Here is an 18,344-nt window from a genome sequence, read left to right as displayed (position 1 = left end):
CAGGATTCCCTATGCGACTGAAGCTTTCCTGTGAAGGCATAATGGATACATGTGAACTTGAGACGTGCTAATTTTCACACCACCAGCAGATAATTAGTAAGAAGGCTGAGCGACAGTCTGGAGGGCTCAGGTGCAGTGGGGGATGGGGCAAGATTGCAGAAGGGGAAGTTTTAGGGACGTGGGGGTGAAGGGGCGCAGGAGAGGGCAGGTGACGTGCATTAACAGTGAGAAGTAAGTCGACTAGAAAAGACACATCTTGGCAGATATGAAAAAAGAGCTACGAGAACCGCCAGGCCAGGTTTGCATTTTGCAAATTCATCACCTCTGCCAGCTCAAGCCCAGCCTTTCCCGGGACTCTTGGTTACTTTCCATACGGCCTTTCAACTTTCCCAGAGTTCAGCTTTTCTGCGTGACCTTCAACTACTGATTCCACCTCTTTCTGCCTTGTTTTCTGATCTTCAAAATGGGAGTAGTAACAGTTAGCTTGAAGAATGTTGGGGGGGTTGCATGAGATAACAGGAGGTTCTTCACCCTCTTTCTGGCTCACCGGGAAGACCGGCTTTGTTATTTATAGCTCCTGTCACCCCGTGTTTATGATGTGTGTTCCTACTTCCAGCTTGCACATACATACGGGGTGCTGACTGCAGTCACCCCCTGATCCAAGTTTTCACTTTCCATGGTTTGTTACCTACAGTCAACCTCAGTCCAAAAATATTATGTACACTATTTCGGGAGCGAGTAAGAGAGAGAGCTCGCATTCACATACCTTGTGTTATAGTCTATTATAATGGCTCTATTTTATGATCGTTGTGGTTATGATCTCACGATGCCTAATTTATAAATGAAATTTTATCAGAGGGAGTATATTGAGGAGAAAGCTTAGTACCCATAGAGCCTAGTGCTATGCACAGTTATAGGCATCCTCTGGGGTCTTGAAATGCACTCCCTCTCAGATGGGGGGGGGGGTGGCCACTGTATGTGCCTGGTATGAGGCTGAGCACTTTGCTCATGGTTTTAATTCTCACAACAACTCTGGGAAGAAGCAACTCTAGGTATCATCATTTTAAAAGTGAGGAAGTGGAGACAGGGAGCCGATAAGGGCATTTGCCCAGAGTCCCCGCTGGCAAAGGCGGGATTCACACTTGAGAGCCCATTCTTGGCTTCTTACTGCTGCACGTAATAGTACCCGGGGTGATCGTGGGTGCTACCAAGGTGAGCTATTTACTAATGGTTCTATATTATATCGTGTTTAAAAAAATACAGATTTCCTGTTCACAGGAGTGATGTAAATTTCCCTTTTAAAATAAGTCCTCTAGTGCCCACTTCAACAGCACATAGATTAAAATTGGAATGATACAGAGACTAGCAAGCCCCTGTGAAAGAATGACATGCAAATTTTTATAGTTTTGACATCCATATTTTTACAGTTTGTGCATCAATTATATCTCAATTTAAAAAATAAATAAAGAAAACAAACTTATTTAGCAGCACTATTTACAATAGCCCAAAGGTAGAAACAGCCCAAGTGCCCATCAACAGATGAGTGATAAACAAAATGTGGTCTCAGCCCCAGGCTGGGTCCACTTTCTAAGTTCCTGGCTGCCTCCATGATAGATTCTCTGTGATGGGTCTGAAGATGAGTCTCAGGGACAAGATATAGCCTTCCTTTTATTTTTAACTTTTCACTTTAAAATAATTTCAGATTTGCAAAAAGGCTGCAAAAATAGTGCAAATAATTACTATATGCGTTCTGGCTTCTCCAAATGTTGACATAACCACTGTACCCTAATGGCAACGGAAAATTAACATCGGGATAGTACAATGGAAGAAATGTCATATCCCTGCCAGGGAATATTATTCAGCCATGAAAAAGGAACAAAGTACTGAAGCATGCTATGTTGTGGGTGAACCACAAAAACATTATCTCAGTGAAAGAACCCAGATATGAAAGACCTCATATTGTAGGAATCCATTCATATGAAATGTCCAGAGTAAGAGAATCCACAGAGACAACACAGATGGGTGGTTGTGGGGGGGCTAGAGGCAGCGGGAATGAGGAGAAACCACTTGATGGGTACCGGCTTTTATGTTAGAGGAATGGAAATTTTTTGGAACCAGACCGGGATGGGGTGTTTCTAAAACATTGCAAATCTACTAAAATATCACTTCATGTTATGTGAATTCTAGCTCCATAACTAAAAAAGAACTGAAGTTTAAAGAAGGGAATTAATGTACTTAAAGAAAATGTTGATTATTTAAAGAAAAAAAGGACCTAAATCATAGCAAGTGAAGATATGGGAAAATTTGGGAAGGGGATGCTTAGAAAATCCAGCACCGTATCACCAATAAGAGAGCAAGGCAACCCCTCAGGGGCCGAATCTGGCAGTCTGTATCTTGCCCTTTGTTTTTCACCCCCCTCTGCAGCCAGCTCAGTGCTTGAGAAATACTTGTTGAGTTCAGCTCAGCCAGGCTCAGCCTGGCTTAGTTAATTGAGTTAAGACGAGCTGAGTCTTCCTGAATGCGCCAGCTGGCTGGCCTGGAAGAGATCCAAGTGGAAGATGTTAAGAATCACACTAATTCAATAAGCTGCTGCAAGGTAGTCTGAGTGATAGGAGCGTGTGCCTTTCCTTACCTGACTTACCCGTGTTCCACTGACACCTCTAAGCCAGGCCCACAGGGTAATATAATAGTTCTCTCCCTGAAATCCCGTATGCTTTTGCCGAAGACACCAGGCAAGAGATTGCAGGAGAGAAAGAAAAAGCAAAACACAGCCAGCAGCAGGCTCAGCTGGAAGCCCCGGGGTGGGGAAAACGGGGACTGATAGAAGCAGAGAACTGTCTGTCTGTCCATGTCACGTGAGGTGATGGGCTGCATCCTCCTTGTGTCTCCATCTTCTCTGTCTGTGTCCTTGTGGTACCTTCAGTACAGCTATCGAACTAAGTGCTCATTCGCTAGACTCTGATTGCCTGACTTTGCTCCTGGCTGAGGACCTAGGAGAAATTAATTCCTCTCTCTGCACCTTCATTTTCTCACCCATAAAATGAGGATAATAATAGTACTTACTGTAGGGGGTTATTGGGAGGATTCAGTGAAACAGGATCTGCCCAGTGTTTAGCACACAGTTGCAGGCACGCTGCAAACACTCGCAAATGTCAGTTTTGAGGAGCAGAGGGATGGGCGCTGCAGAATGTGCGTTTGAAACTGACCACAGGGCTGGTATTGCATGACCAGCCTTGTGGGCACGGGAAGACACAGCAGAGAAGTTGTTTGTAAACATCCTAAAAGGACACACGTGGCTTACGACGTTCTTCTGGAACGGGGATGCAAGCTCTGAGTGCAAGAATCCAGCTGTTTTTCTTTACTCTCCCACGCTTCTACCTGCAGAATGAATTCAAAGAGGCTGCCAGCACCTGGAGACTAGAACAAAAAAAACTGTGCAATGATCCTTTCTTTCTGCTCTGCTCTGGAAGGCTGCTCCCTAGTGTTAAAACCTGCATCCTTGGCTAATACATCAGGGATGTAAGGCAGGGGTGCGTGTGGTGGTCTCTGCTCAGGGGTAGCAAACCCACCTGCACGGCTGCAAGCGGACTCTTCAGGAATCTGGTGTCCAGAGATGTGAGTTCTTAGACTCACTCAGCGCTATGTTGCTGCCTACATGGCCTTGGCCAAGTTCCTGCCTTTTTCCGAGCCATTGTTCTTCGCTTATGAATAGGTGAGAGGGCAAGGGTTGCAGAAAGACCATGACTTTTCAAGCTTTAAAAATCTGAGGCAGTTTGTTTAAATAAATGTGGGTAAGGACAACGAGCAACAAATGGATACAAGAATTGCTGCGTGATGGAAATCCGGGCAGGACTCCTTTGGCACCGACCCTGAGCGCCCAGCCCCTGTGCCCAGCCCCTGTCCTCCTCCTTCCAGCTGCTCCCAAGATTCACACTGAAAACTGCTGACTACAATGACTTGTGTGGCAGGGGTGGGGCTAGAGTCCCAGAGCAAGATAGAGCACGAGGGGGCCCCCCAGGGCGGCGCTGAGATGGTTTCGAGAAACATGGAGGAGTGGAGGGCAGATGTGTGTGCAGGCCTTCCTGCCCCTTACGGGAGTGTGACAGGGGATGAAAGGTCATGAGGTCCTTCTGCCCACCCAGTCTGTTATTCTTTTGATGAGAGCACCCCAATATTCCTTAGGGGAACCACCCGCTCTCACTGCATTCTTTGATTTGGCTAGGCCTCAGCAGTGAGCATGTGACTGGGGTCTGGGCAATCAGATTTTTGCACCCCTTTTGCTGGAGACATTGAGTAATGGTCAACTTAACCTATCTAAGCCCAGCAGACCTAACTCTGGAACTTTTACAGAGGCAACCAGAAGAAAACCTGGATTTGACTCCCAGAAGATGTAAAACAGGTAGAAAGAGCCAATCTAAAAAGGAAACAAATCCAAGGAAAAGCAGAGCCAAAGAGATGGAGGGAGGCAAATGTTTAAAGACTGCATTGAGGGCCTGGATCCAGCCATACCTGAAGCTAACACAGCACTTGCTTCTCATTTAAATAATCCACTATATTTTTGATCTGGCCTACCTCCTTTTAAGTTAGGAGCTTGTCACTTGGCAACTGAAACCTCATGACTAACATACACAGGCAATTTATTTCACCTCTTTAGGTTTCAGTTTTCTCATCTACTAAATGTCTCTAAAAATCTATAAACCTTACTTTTAAGCAGATCTATAAACACATATATCACATGAGCAGCAGCAAGACATGAGCAATAATGGTAAGTATTTTGAATGGTTATCAGTTCTAAGGAAAGCAAAACAAGGATTGGTTAATTTCAGTCCATTTTATTCTTTAAATGAAGGTGGGAGGCACAACAGGCCAATAAATGTCTGTTGTAAATGGGAACAGAGAAAACAGGAAGAAATTCCATATTAACAGGAAAAGGCAGACGAAGCCCTGATTTTGGATTTTTCAAGTCCATGGGAGGCTCCTACAGGATCTCACAATTTTGCAGGTGGAGTGAGTCTGAGGAAAACACCTCCCTGGCCTCCCTTGAGACCAGGGAAAACCTAGGGTAACAACAGAGAAGGATATGTCTTCAGAGCAGAGCCCAGCTCTGCAAGCACGGGTTAGCTTCTGAACAAGCTTGCGGTTCATGGCCAACTTGATACCTGTGGCCCAGTCATCCTTGGACAGACTGATCTTTTGTGGCCCAGGAGAACTGTTCCCGGGACTGCCAGCTCGGAACACCACCGTAGTCTGCTCAGGAACCCTTGAAATCGAAAGCCCCTAGCTCCCCTTGTCACAGCCAGCGCACATAAATACTACCAGGGGGGATTTCCCACGGAATTTTTTGCAACCACTCAAATGTTTCATTTCCCCTTGTTTGCCAGCTCTTCTTGGGGCCTCAACTGTCAAAGCAGCAGCAAGTGCCTGGTGCTTTTCCCCCAGGACCCCACAGCGCTTACTCCTGCTTCCCCTGGAAAGCTGGCGTTGGCAGGATATGATCCACTTGGCCAGGGAATAAGGTCTGTTAGTCAACTAGTGAAGCAAGTCAGCAGAGGGAATACCCGGCTCTACCCAGCCCACCCTGCGGGGGAGGCATGGCTCTGTGCCAACACCCCGGTTATTATAATCATGGCGACTAATAATCGTATTTATAGAAAAGAAATCCCTTCTGCAAATCCGAAGCGCTTGACTGAAATATACCATCCAGCTGTTAACTTTTCACTTTTTAAATATGAACTTGAATCCGTTTTTCCTGTCCCAACATGGTTTCGTGGAATTCTGAGTTGTAGTCCCTACGTCTGTGTTGAGAAAAGATCATCTTGATTGATTGAAAAAAGTGTTGGTTTTGGGCACTCACGGCACCGGGCACTTGGGGCTCATCAAGGAATGCTGTGTAGCTACCTGCCCACCAGCAGTTCAGAGAGGCATAGAGATTTCAAAGTGACATGGGGTATGAGAGTAACTGGGAGTTTATTCAAGGGGTGTTGTTCTCAGGGGTGAGTCGGAGGAACAGGCAGGCATATCACCACCTGGCACTGAGTAAGTATAGCTCCGAGCACCCAGACAAAGCTGGGCATGTGTGCAATAGCCTGATGCTGTGAGGTCAGAAACAGTGAAGCTACCTAGAAGCATTTATTCATGGGGTCCTCGCTCTGCACCGCACAGGTTGCCCCAGTAATGCATGGATTCATGAAACCACCCATCCATCCACCCATCCACCCACCCATCCACCCATCCAAGTCACAAATATTTAGTGAACACTTAAATATGCTCAGTGGAGGTGATGTGTTGGGGACATGGGCGGTCAAAGTCAACCTGGTGCATTTCCTCTTGGCGTTTCCATACTAGGGGGGCAGACAGCCATTAAAGAAACACCCATGGGACAAAATCTATCATACAGTAAAAGACAATGAATACCCAGAGAGGAATCTGTCTGCCCCTCATTTACTGAGCTCCCACTTCATGCCAAGTGCTGTGGGGGCTACACATTTGGACCAATGCTTTGTGCAAGGAAATTCAAGGACCAACCTGCACTCTTTGCATAGAGAGGCCAGACGGTGGTGACAAGTGCACTGGCCTCTACACAGGCACTTTCACAGCTAAGACACTGTGGATCCTCCCAGCAAGTCTGTGACCTGATGCTCAGAGAGGGGAGAGCTCTGCTCTGCTCTGCTCTGACCCCAGCGCTCACGCAGCTGGAAAGGCCAGGATTACTACACCTATTTTCCAATGACAGAAAGAGATGCAGAGAGAAATGGCCACTTGATTTTTCTGAAGTCACACTGTGTGCCAGTGTAGAGAAAACAAGACAGCAAAATTCCACCCGAAGAGAAACAGATCTGGAGACGGACAAGTGTCGGAAAATAAAGATTGGGGGGCATTTTAACATGGGGCATGAATTCCAGCTCCCAGTGGAATTCTGCGAGTGGGTGGGTCTGAGATTGCCCAGTGCGTGATCTGAAGTCACCGGAATAGACACTGATGGAGACATGTGATGATCCAGACAGCACCATAGTCCTGCGAGAGAGGGATTAGCACTGGCATGTTTCAGGTGAGAAGGTTGAATCCTAGGCCACAAACTAGGCAGGCTCAGGACTAGAACTGGAGCTCCGATCCCCATCCCGGGGACCTGTGGAGCTTCTGACCCCCAGGGCGGGGACCAGCGGGTCTGGGGGCTCCCGGGGCAGCTCAGGCGGCCTGGCAGAGGATGTGGGTTTGGGGGCCCGGGGGGAAGAGGCCTGGGGAGGCAGGGTCCAGGCGCTGAGGCTGAAGTGCTGCCCGGAATGCGACCCAGCCCGCCCCCTTTTCACCGCGGCGGCATCCCTGACAGACACCCTTGTCCTCTTCCCGTGCCGGCCTTCGCAGCACAATAAATAAAGCCTGGGAGTAACGTGACCGGAGCCAGGCAGTAAATGATGGCACTGTCAGCTGTACACGACTGTTGAAACAAACACAGACTGTAATCATCGTGCTGTACGGGGAGAAAGACATTTGGCAAATGAGATTCCATTTTCACATTGGTTTGTGCTGAGCATATAAATTTCCTGCGGGCCGGCCGGCGCGGGACGGGTAATTGATTGCCTGCATTATAATAAACAAGCCGTGACAGGTGATCATTCATCATATTCCGCTGAACGTTCCAGCACACGGGCCGGAGAGGGGAGGCGCGAGCTCGCGCGGGGAGAGGAGAGGAGGAGCCGGGGTGGGGGTGCGGGGTGGGGGGGTGTTGGGGGGCTGGGGGGGTTAGGGGGGGGGACCGAGTATTCCCGACAGACGGAAAGCGGAGGAGCGCGGGGGCGGGAATCCGCAGAGCGGGCTCGGAAAGTGAAAGCAATTACTATAATTCTTTTGATTATCTAATTTGTTCTTTCTGGTCTTCGTTACGTGACCCTCCCCCACCCCGCTCCAGCCTAGGCGGCCCCCCTCGGGGGCTGGGGGGGCCCCGAGAACGCTCCTCCCAGGGCTGGGGAGAGGCGAGTGGGGGAGGGGCTCGCTGTAACCGGAGTCGACACGTTCGGAAAACCTTGGAGGAGCGTGCATGTGTGTGCATGTGTGTGCATGTGTGTGCATGTGCGCGTGCGTGTGTGCACGCGCCCGCGCGCGTGCAGGAGTGTGTGCGCGCGCGCGCGGGTTGTGCAAGACTTTGCTTTGGCATTGCGATGTCTCCAATCAGATCGATAGGAAGCAATCTCTTTAAATAAAAAAAAAAAAGGTAAAGGGTGTTTAAAACACGAATGAAAAGTTCCTTTTATCGGAGAAAAGGACAGACGCCGAGTGGGCGCGCGGCCGGGGCCGGCGCTCCTCGCCCCCTGGCCGCGCCGGGCTGCCCTGGGCCGGGCCGGGCCGGAGCCGGCGCCCTTGGGAACCGCTCCCCTGAGGCGCCTCCGCCCAGCCGGGCGCGGGGCGGGAGCACCCCGGCGGATGCAGGACAGAAAGACAAACGAGGAGCTCCGCAGCCAGCGCGCGCGTTGGATAAATACTTACATTGTGCAAAATCCAAGGCTCCCAACCGGGGGGTGAGTAAAGAGGGGGCCGGGGAAGGCCTCGGCACAGGCGAGTCTCCCCGCGCCCACCCTGCCCAGTTCCAGCCCTCCCAGGCCCACCTGGCGGGACCCTCGCGCGCCCTCCCAGGTACTGAGCTGAGCGCAGGTGCGAGCCCGCAGCACCGGGCGGGCGCCGGGGGCGGGGCCTGCGCCGGGGGCGGGGCCCGGGCGGGGCTTGGCCGGGGGCGGGGTCCGCGCGGGGGGCGGGGCAGGTGCAGAAGACAGTGACGCGAGGGGGGCTTAACTTCTCTCCGCTGACCTGGCACTGCTTTCTGGAGCTCTCTGCCTTCCTAACCTTAACAGCCTAGTACCTTCGAGATTACTGCAAAAGCGCCTCTTTTGGAGAGTGTGTTCGAGGGGCCACCTTCTAAGGGCAGGAAGATGCACCCCAATAGTGTGGAGTACGTCTCGGGGTTATCTATGTTGTCTTGGAAAGATAAACCCTTCATCTGAGTCCCCAGGAATCCCGGGAGAGAGCCAGGCAGGAGTTGTTGTCCTTAAATGCTTCTCTCTTCTGACCTCCACACAGCAGCCTCTGAAGTAGGCCAGAGGGTCCCTATTTTACAGGGAAAGAAACTGAGGCACAAAGTTCCACGCCCGAGATCCCCCAGAAGAAAAAGAATAAAAACTTGAAACCTGGGGTCTTCATCCAGGGTGTTTTCCAGCAGCGCTATGGCGACAGGTGCTGTCTTCCTCCAAGGCCCCAAAGTGATGCGCAGATGTTTAGGAAGCTCAGAGTGATTGTGTCGCTGGTCCCTCAGCAAGGCCCCTTGCCTTTCCCTGCTGCCTGTGGCTCAGCTGTGCTACTTTTCTCAAAACCGCTGTGCGCCTGGTCCAAGTCACTTCTTTCCCCTGGACCTTGATTCCGGCTCCCTCAGTGGTGCATCTCCTAACACCGGTGCCCACATCCACCCAGCCCCCACCAACTGTTGCTGGGATGACCTGTTCGTTGTTCCCAGCACGAAAATCCCAGCCATGCCCTTCATGAGTTGTCTCGGCCTGCCTCCCTAGCCCCATCTTTAATTATTACTATTAGCAGTAGTCGTAACATAACAAAATCAACCGTTTCAAGTGTGCCACTCAATGGCATTAAGTAGATTCGCGCCATTTCGCAACCATCACTACTGTCAAATCCAGAACTTTTTCATCAAACGGGAGCGCCTTTCCCCTTAGGGGTCACTTCCCATTCCCCAGACTCCTCCTTTCAGTTGCTATTGATTTGTCATTTCTAGATATTTCACATAAATGGAATCCTCCAAGGTGTGGTCTCTTATGACTTTTGTCACTTAGCATAACATTTTCAAAGTTCAGCCGTGCTGTAGCATGTTGTAGCATGTACATATTCCATTCCTTTTGATGGCTGAGTAATACTCCATTGTCTGGTGATCCCACCTTTGGTTTATCAATATGAACACTTGGGTTGTTTCCAGCTTTGGGCTGGAATTGTGAATAGTGACTCCATGAACATTCGTGTACAAGATTTTTTTTGAACATCTGGTTCTGATCTTTATTTAATTTTTTAATTTTTTTAATTTTAACATTTATCAATTTTTTTACATTTTTAAGACAATATTTCCTTCCCCCCACCCCCTCAGATTGAGTCCCCATAGAGTTTCCTTCTCCAAGGCACTGGTGCACCATCACCTCAGTCCCCTGAGCCCCTCCTCCTTCCCTCTCACCCTCTCCCTGCTCCTCCCCTGCGGTGGTTCTGATCTTTAAGGCATATACTTAGGAGTGACATTGCTGGGTCCTATAGTCATTTTATGTTTCACTTGTTGAGGAACCACTTTCCCACAGTGACTGTGCCATCTTATGTCCTCACTAGTGAGCATGAAGATCTCAATGTTTCCATATTCTTGGAATATAGAAAATATTTGTTACTTTCCTGTAGGTGTGTGCACATGTGTGTGCACGTGTGCTAATTATTATGGACATCTCAGTGGATGTGTGTAGCTCCATCTTTTTAGTTCTTTCCTTGTTTAATCTCACTACTGTGGACTTTCACATCCTCGAGTGTCCCACTTTCTCTTAAAAGGGGCCTTTGCTTATGCAGTGACTTCAGTCAAGGCTAGACCAGATACCGTGACCCCAAATGGGTTGTAAGTTTGCATTTCCTGGTGTGATTACTGGTTAATGTCTATCTTTTTAACTTGACTACAGCCTCCCCCCAGGCAGGGACAGTTCTGCTTTTGCTGTCCACTGCATCCCCAGCACTCAGCACCCAGGTAGATACTAGGTGCTCAATAAACATTTGGTGAAAGGCTGAATGAACGATGCAGGAGACCCCAGTTTGGGTCCTATATCCTTATGAATTTCCTTTTTCTTGTTTTCATTGTTCAGTGGGGTTAGCAGCCTAGCTCAATAAACTAGGAACTGAAAAGCCTGCTTCAGCCATAAAGAATGTGGAGCTGGGCCTCCCTGGTGGTACAGGGGTTAAAGTCTCAGCACTATCAAGCTATCAACAGCCACTGCTGCCTGAGTTCCATCCCCAGCCAGGGAGCTAACCCACATGGCTCAGCAGACCTCTCCTGTCTCGCCCGCTGCTCCCCTCAGCAGTGTATGGCAGTGGATCCTCCTGTTTGGCTCCCCACTGTATCTCTGGTGCACCCTCTCACCCCCTGCACCTCTGGCCTACACCCCATTCTTGTATGCATAAATAAATAAAAATGAAATCTTTTTTAAAAAAAGAATTTGGAGCTGATGGGGTTCTGGCTGCAAAATTCAGGCTCACTAATGTCTCCCTCCGGAGTCACAGTGGTCCCGGGACAGGATTCCGAGTCTTGCGTGGGAGCTGTGTCGTTCTGCCCTGCAGGGCTGCCGAAGGTTTAGGAACTTGAAATATATTTGCTTGGTATAAACATGACCTCAGCACGACAGGGTGATCCCTGTGTTTGCCAAGCCATTAATTTTTATGTAATAACAGCAGCCACAACAAACTGCATTTCCCCTCATTCTGAGCCGTTCTTAGGTCAGATCTGTGGGATTGTGTGAGACAAAAACCTTATAAACTAGCACAGAGTGGTGAGTTCTCTGTGTTTACGGCTCTGCTCCTACACGCAGCTCCCAAGAGCTGAAATAGAGGATTAAAAATTCATGCAGCTACTTTCTTCCAAAGAACTCCAAATGCTTCCAACGATCTTTATCCTGCGAAGTCATTAGCAGTTGGATATCACCATACCCATCTCTGAGACAGGGAAACAGAGGCCCAGAGATATGAAGCGTTTGCCCAGGCCTCCCTGATAAGGTGGTGGCAGCAGGCTTGGGCAAAGAGCCCCCACCCACCTATCTCTCTAGCCCAAGCCCTCTCCATTAGCTTGATTAGGACAATTGATTTATTCATTCTTAGTGGTTGAGAGGGGGGAAAAAAAAAACAACATGCCATTTGTGTGATATAAATATCTCTGGAAAAAGCTAAAAAACATTGTGTCATACATATTTTCTTAATACCACAGTCAATCACACATGTCCAATTGCACAGTTCCATCAATGAGGAGGGGGTGGGGGTTGAGTTAGGGGACACTCAGGGGACACTCAGGTCTGGCTAAAGTGTTTTGTTGTTTTGTTTTTTTTTTCTTTTAGTGTATGGCCGTTTGAGAATCTTCTAGAAGTCTCAGAAGCTTGCTTGGTGTTGGGCCAGGACATTTGCAGACAGGGAAGCAAGGGTCCTGGGATGCCTGTTAAACTGGCCAATTCCCAACGAAAAAGATGGGGGTTGTCACTTTCTCACTCAATGTGCTCCCTGTGCTCATAAAGGATTTGGATCTCAATGTGGTTCCTCCCCTCCCACCCCCATCATCAAAAAGCCTTTAATCCCAGTGATTCTACTGTTAGGAATTTAGCCCAAGGAAATAATTAAAGACATGTAAAAAGATTTAGTGACAGGATGTTCCTCACAACAAGTAGACGATGGTAAAAGATTAGAAGCAACCTCCACAGCCAACCAACCACAGACAATTGATAAGTAAATTATCTGGTTCATCTTGTAAAACCTGGCTTAGATTTAAAAAGAAAAAAGACTGGAAGAAAATAATCCAAGATGTTTAGAGTTTGTCTCTGGTTGTGGAAATATGGAAATATTTTTTTCTCTTTTCTGTTAATGTCTCATTTGGGGATGGTCTGTCCAGAGTCAAGTTAAATTTGGTTGATGCTAATAGAAATTTTATGAAACCACCAATATTTAGGATATAAATGGAACAGGAAGGGCATTATGGAAAGGTCTAGGGGCAAATCAGGGTTGGAGAGGAGAGTGACCTTAGCAGAGAGGGAGAGTCCAGTGCTGAGAGGTGAGAAATAAGGTGGATTTGTGGTTGGGAAAAAGAAAACACTGGCCGTGACTGGTCATTGGTAACCAACGTAGATTCCTGAACAAGAGAAGACACGGGCAGTTCCAAGGCAGACCAGGGAGAGACAGTCCAAGAAGGGAATGGACTGGGGGTGAGGCTGGTGGGCTCAGAATTCTTTTATGAATCGATCAGATTTCTTTGACTTTGGGGGTAAAAGTTTTTTGAGGCTCACAGAATCCTAAAGAAGTCTTGAGATTGCTTTCCTGTGATAGAGAGGGCGACCAGAGTGCAATGAGCTAAAGCGTTCCTAGACACACAACAAGATCATGGCCAGGGTGATAGCCAACAGTCCTGTCTCCTATCTCTAGTCCCGGCCCACCTCTCTGCTGCCTGGGACCTGATTTTTGATATGTAAAACACATATACAACCTTCTAGAGAATGGAAGACACTGGCCTGCTTCCTGGAGTCCCCCATAAAACACCATCTATTTATTTGTCTGACCATACATCTACCCTCCCATCTACCATGCATCCATCCATCCATAGATCTACCCACCCATCCATCCACCATCCATCCATCCATACATCTACCCACCCATCCACCATCCATCCACCCATCCATCCACCCATCCACCCACCATCCATCCATCCATCCATCCACCCATCCATCCACCATCCATCCATCCATACATCTACCCACCCATCCACCATCCATCCACCCATCCATCCACCCATCCACCCACCTTCCATCCATCCATCCACCCATCCACCCACCATCCATCCATCCATCCACCCGTCCATCCACCATCCATCCATCCATCCATCCACCCACCCACCCATCCACCATCCATCCATCCATCCATCCACCCATCCATTCACCATCCATCCATCCATCCATCCACCCATCCATTCACCATCCAGCCATCCATCCATCCACCCACCCATCCACCCACCATCCATCCATCCATCCACCCATCCATCCACCATCCATCCATCCATCCATCCACCCACCCACCCATCCACCATCCATCCATCCATCCATCCACCCATCCATTCACCATCCATCCATCCATCCATCCACCCATCCATTCACCATCCAGCCATCCATCCATCCACCCACCCATCCACCATCCATCCATCCATACATCCACCCATCCACCATCCATACATCCACCCACCCATCCACCATCCACCCACCCATCCGATCCATCCACCATCCATCCACTACCCACCCACCCATCCACCATCCTATTTGGAGATTACATGCTAAGAGTTAAATTTGGGGTCGAGGGGAGAGATGATGGCACCTAGTAGGTGCTCGACAAGTATTTGCAGAAGGTATAAAGGGAGAGAGAGAAAGCGGGAATAGTTCCTGCCCTCAAATGGCTCAAGATCTATTAAGGGAAATAGATGCAACTTCAATGGGGGACGACAGCCAGACTTTCACAGAGATGTCAACTCATGTTCTGCAGGCCCAGGCAAGACACATACCAGAACCAAACCCGAAAGAGTTGACTTCCAACTTCTTTTGTTGAAAGTGCTTCATTCAAATAACATTGAGAGAGCTCCCACAATGGCCCAGGGAGGGGGTTACAATTTCCACTATTTCCTCACAGATTACACATTAAACCCAAGAGGGGCAGGAGGATGGATGTGTCAGGAGAGCCGGAGGCGTCAGCAGGCACCCAGAAAGGACAGCTGGTGCTGGCTTCTTTGAATAAACTCCACATCCTTTTCAAAGTTCAGTCACTTTGTTTCATTTCCTTTTCGAACAGGGGTCCTGGGGTCCAGCTCTGGTCTCCGAGCAGGAGGGCCAAGCCTAAGCCACAGCCAGCCCCTCCCAGCAGTCCCGCCCATCCCCATTTCCCTTTTCCAGTTATTCAGGCTTCGCAGGCCATTGCAGCCTCGAGTTGCCAAGTGAACATAAATCAAGAGGCCTCAGCTCCCGGCTCTTTGAGAAACACCCAGAGACTTTGCAGAGCCTCGGGGAGGGGGGCATGAGGAAGGAAGGAAGAAAGAGGCGTAAGGAGAAAGTGACATGTGGTTCCTTTAATCGCCCTGCGGAAGGAGAGAAGAGGACGTTCACACAGAGCCCCCCCAGCCCCACCGAGAAGCCAGCTCTGGGCCCCACTGTTTAAGTAACTGCTGTTGGCATCACCCGGGTTTGTCTTGGCCCAAACCTGTCCTGGGAAACAGGAGAAGCTCACGCTCTTGGAATTCGCTCTCCTAACGATTCACTCAGCAACTCGGCTTTGGTGGACAATTGAAAAAAAAAGGAAAGAAAGAAGAAAAGAAAAGAAAAGCCTTTGAACCAAGGACTGGGTGTGCCTCTCTAACTCCTTGGCGTGGGCTGGCCTGGTGGTGGAGGGAGAGAGATGAACTTTCCAAGAGACCCCACGGGAGACTCTCCCAGGGGTGAATGGCCATTTTCTAGAGAAGATCGAGTGACCCAGAGCAGCCGCGATCTAGAAAGGCTGAAGGCGAATGCTGTCTGCTGCGTTCCGAGGGCTTGGGAGCTGGGCGCCAGCCAAACGAGAGAGCGAGCTGGTGCTTGAACAGTTGTCTTTAACTGAATGCTTCCATACGCTGGCTTTTCACCAGAACTTTCCATTCCTTATCTCACTGGGTCCTCCAGCAACCGGCTAGGGTGTGTCCTCCGGTCCCCCTGGACAGGGAAGCCAGCTGAGTACTGACCTGCCCAAGGATGCATTTGGCTAAAGCCCAGCTTCAAAGTGGGGGCCGTCCAATGTCAGCCTGGTTTTCTTTGACTCCCCCACCATGTTCTTGACCACTCTACACGCCCCCCCCCCGCTTCTATTTATTGCTGGACCCCCAAATGTCATCCCTGTACTCTCCCTGATGACATGGAAACACCGAGGCATTCATTCAGCCGGTGACCCCAGGAGTATGCTCTCTGACCCTGTTACTGAGGCCTTCAGCACCCCTGGGTGCTCATGTCAAAAGCCATTTAAGGGCCTCCCTGGTGGTGCAAGAGGTTAAGTCGCAGCACTATGATGCTATGCACAGCCACTGCTGCATGAGTTCTATCCCCAGCCAGGGAGCTAACTACGTGGTGCAGCAGATGTGTGTAGCTGTCTCACGCGCTGCTCCCCTCAGCAGTGTGTTTCAGTAGATCTGCCTGTTCTGCTCCCCACTCTGTCTCTGGTCAATTCTTTCATCACCCCTCCACCCCCCACACACCTCTGGCCTACACCCCAGCTCTTGTATACATAGATAAATAAATCTTTAGAAACAAAACAAAAGCCATTTGATTAATAAGGGTCCTGGCCCTGTATCCTCAGACCCCCTGAGGGTGTACAGGTAGAACTCAGGGTCCAGTGAATTTGGCTGGGGGAAAATATTTATTTATTTACTACCTATTTATCATCTGTTTCACTAACCTCTCATAGAGAGGTAGCCTTTTCTCTTAATAGGAATGTCAGTGACAAGCCACTGCAGTACCGGCTCACGCACACACATTCCTGTCACTAACATGTCACAATATTGTTGGGGCTCCTCACAGCTTGGAAATTACAGCAGCAGACAGACTGGCCGCTACATCTTATTACTTAATGTATAATAAAGAAGCTTGCATATTGCTATTTCACAAATTTGGTTTTTCATACTTTGACATCGGTGTTACTCCATATTGGTTTCCTCTGCCATCCTACGTGCACAGGCGAGGCCCCAGGGGAGGGGCTGTGTTGAGCTCATGGCAGAAAACCCTATTGGTGTGGGTCTGTCTGCCCCTTTTGGTGCCTCTCTGAAAACCCCATGCCTGCACTATCTCCCCGGAGAAAGCACTATCTCACTTTTATGGTGCTCTGTGGAGGGGAGGGTGGGTGGAGGAAGAACTGGACACTCAGGCCCCGTGGCCTCCTGCCCCATCATGCCCAGTGGTGTGGTCAGTCCCTGGAGAATGTCTGCCTTGTCTCGCCAGGACGGCCTCACTTCTCCCTAGCTTACACACTTGCTCAGAAGATGCCCTGGTAGGGCCGGTGAGGGTCTGGAACAGCCTTTGAAAGTATTGGGCCTTCCCGGTGGCGCAGCGGTTGAGCGCTGGGTTGCGAAGCTGCCCGCAGCTTCTGCAGCACCAGTTCGATCCCCGGCTGCTCCCCGGCCACAGAGGAGGGTCCCACATGGCGTGCAGACCTCTCCTGCCGCCCGCTGCTCCCCTCAGCAGTGTACTTCGGTCCTTCTGCCTGTTCTGCTCCCCGCTCTGACTCTGGTGAATTCTCTCACCCTCCCGCGCTTCTGACTGTACCCAGTGCTTGTATAAATAAATAAATCTTAAAAAACAAAACCAAAAACAGATCTATTAAAAAAAAAAGTATCCAGTCAACTGAATTTAATTAACCTGCAGTTCTAGAAGCCAGCAGCATTTTCCTAAGAAAGCAAGACAACTTCGAAAAGTCTCCTGACACTTTCTTGTGGCCATTTCCTTTTCTTCAGACCGTGTCATAAAACTGTCTACAGGCTGGTTTTCTTTTGAAGATGGATCTGGTTGGCAAGACATTTTTTTTTTAAGCCAGCACCATTGTCTCATCTTTTGAAACTTAGGAGCACTGGAACCTTCCCACCTTTCTCTGCATTTGCTTTGTTTCCCCAAATTTGGTTCCTCAAATGGCCCAGGGGCCGCCATCTTGAATAGTCATGTCCCCACCAGCTCACGCCTGGGGCAGCATCATACTCGTGAGCCAAATGTTGATCATGGTACCACGCTGAGGAGGGCAAAGCGGTGGCTGAGGGATACTCCTGCTTCCAAACGCACCTGCTGTCTTCAATAACTGAGCCCTTACGATGTGCTAGGGGCTGCAGGTCAAAATATTATTATTTTTATTCAAGACTTACTTTTATTTATTTATGCATATAAGAACTGAGGTATAAGCCAGAGGTGCAGGGGGTGAGAGGATTCACCAGAGACAGAGTGGGGAGCAGAACAGGCAGATCTACTGAAATACACTGCTGAGGGGAGCAGCGGGCGAGGGATCAAACTCATCCTGCAGTGGCTGCTGATAGATAGAGTCATAGTGTTGATGCTTCACCCCTTGCACAACGAGGGAGGCCCTGCAGGCCAAAATATTAGCCAAGACAGAATGTTCCCACCTTCAGGGCACTTTATATGGTCAAGGGAGAGATAGAAAATAAATATGTCACCAAACAGACATAAAACAGATAAAGACTGTCATAAGGGCCAAGGAGGAAGAAACAGATGGCTGGAGAATGCAGAGGGATATTCTTAGATAAAGTCAAAGAAAATCTCTCCGAGAAAGTGACATTCAAGCTGAGACCTAAAAAGATGAGCCGAGCCAGGCGTGGGGAGAGCCAGGGAAGAATATCCCGAGGCAGCAGGAGGAATGTGGAGCATGTGCAAAGGCCCCGGGGTGCAAAAGGCTTGGGAAGGACTAGGAGCTGGCAGAGGCCAGGGCTGCTGCCGTGTGTGACCAAGGAAGAGCGCGCGGGAGGAGAGGGAGGAAGGTGCAGCCGGCCTGCTGGGCCACGGAGCATTGGACAAAGTTTG

This window comes from Talpa europaea, assembly GCF_964194135.1.
Source record: "Talpa europaea genome assembly, chromosome: 14".
Taxonomy (NCBI): Eukaryota; Metazoa; Chordata; class Mammalia; order Eulipotyphla; family Talpidae; genus Talpa; species Talpa europaea.
Note: the sequence above shows the minus strand (reverse complement) of the source record.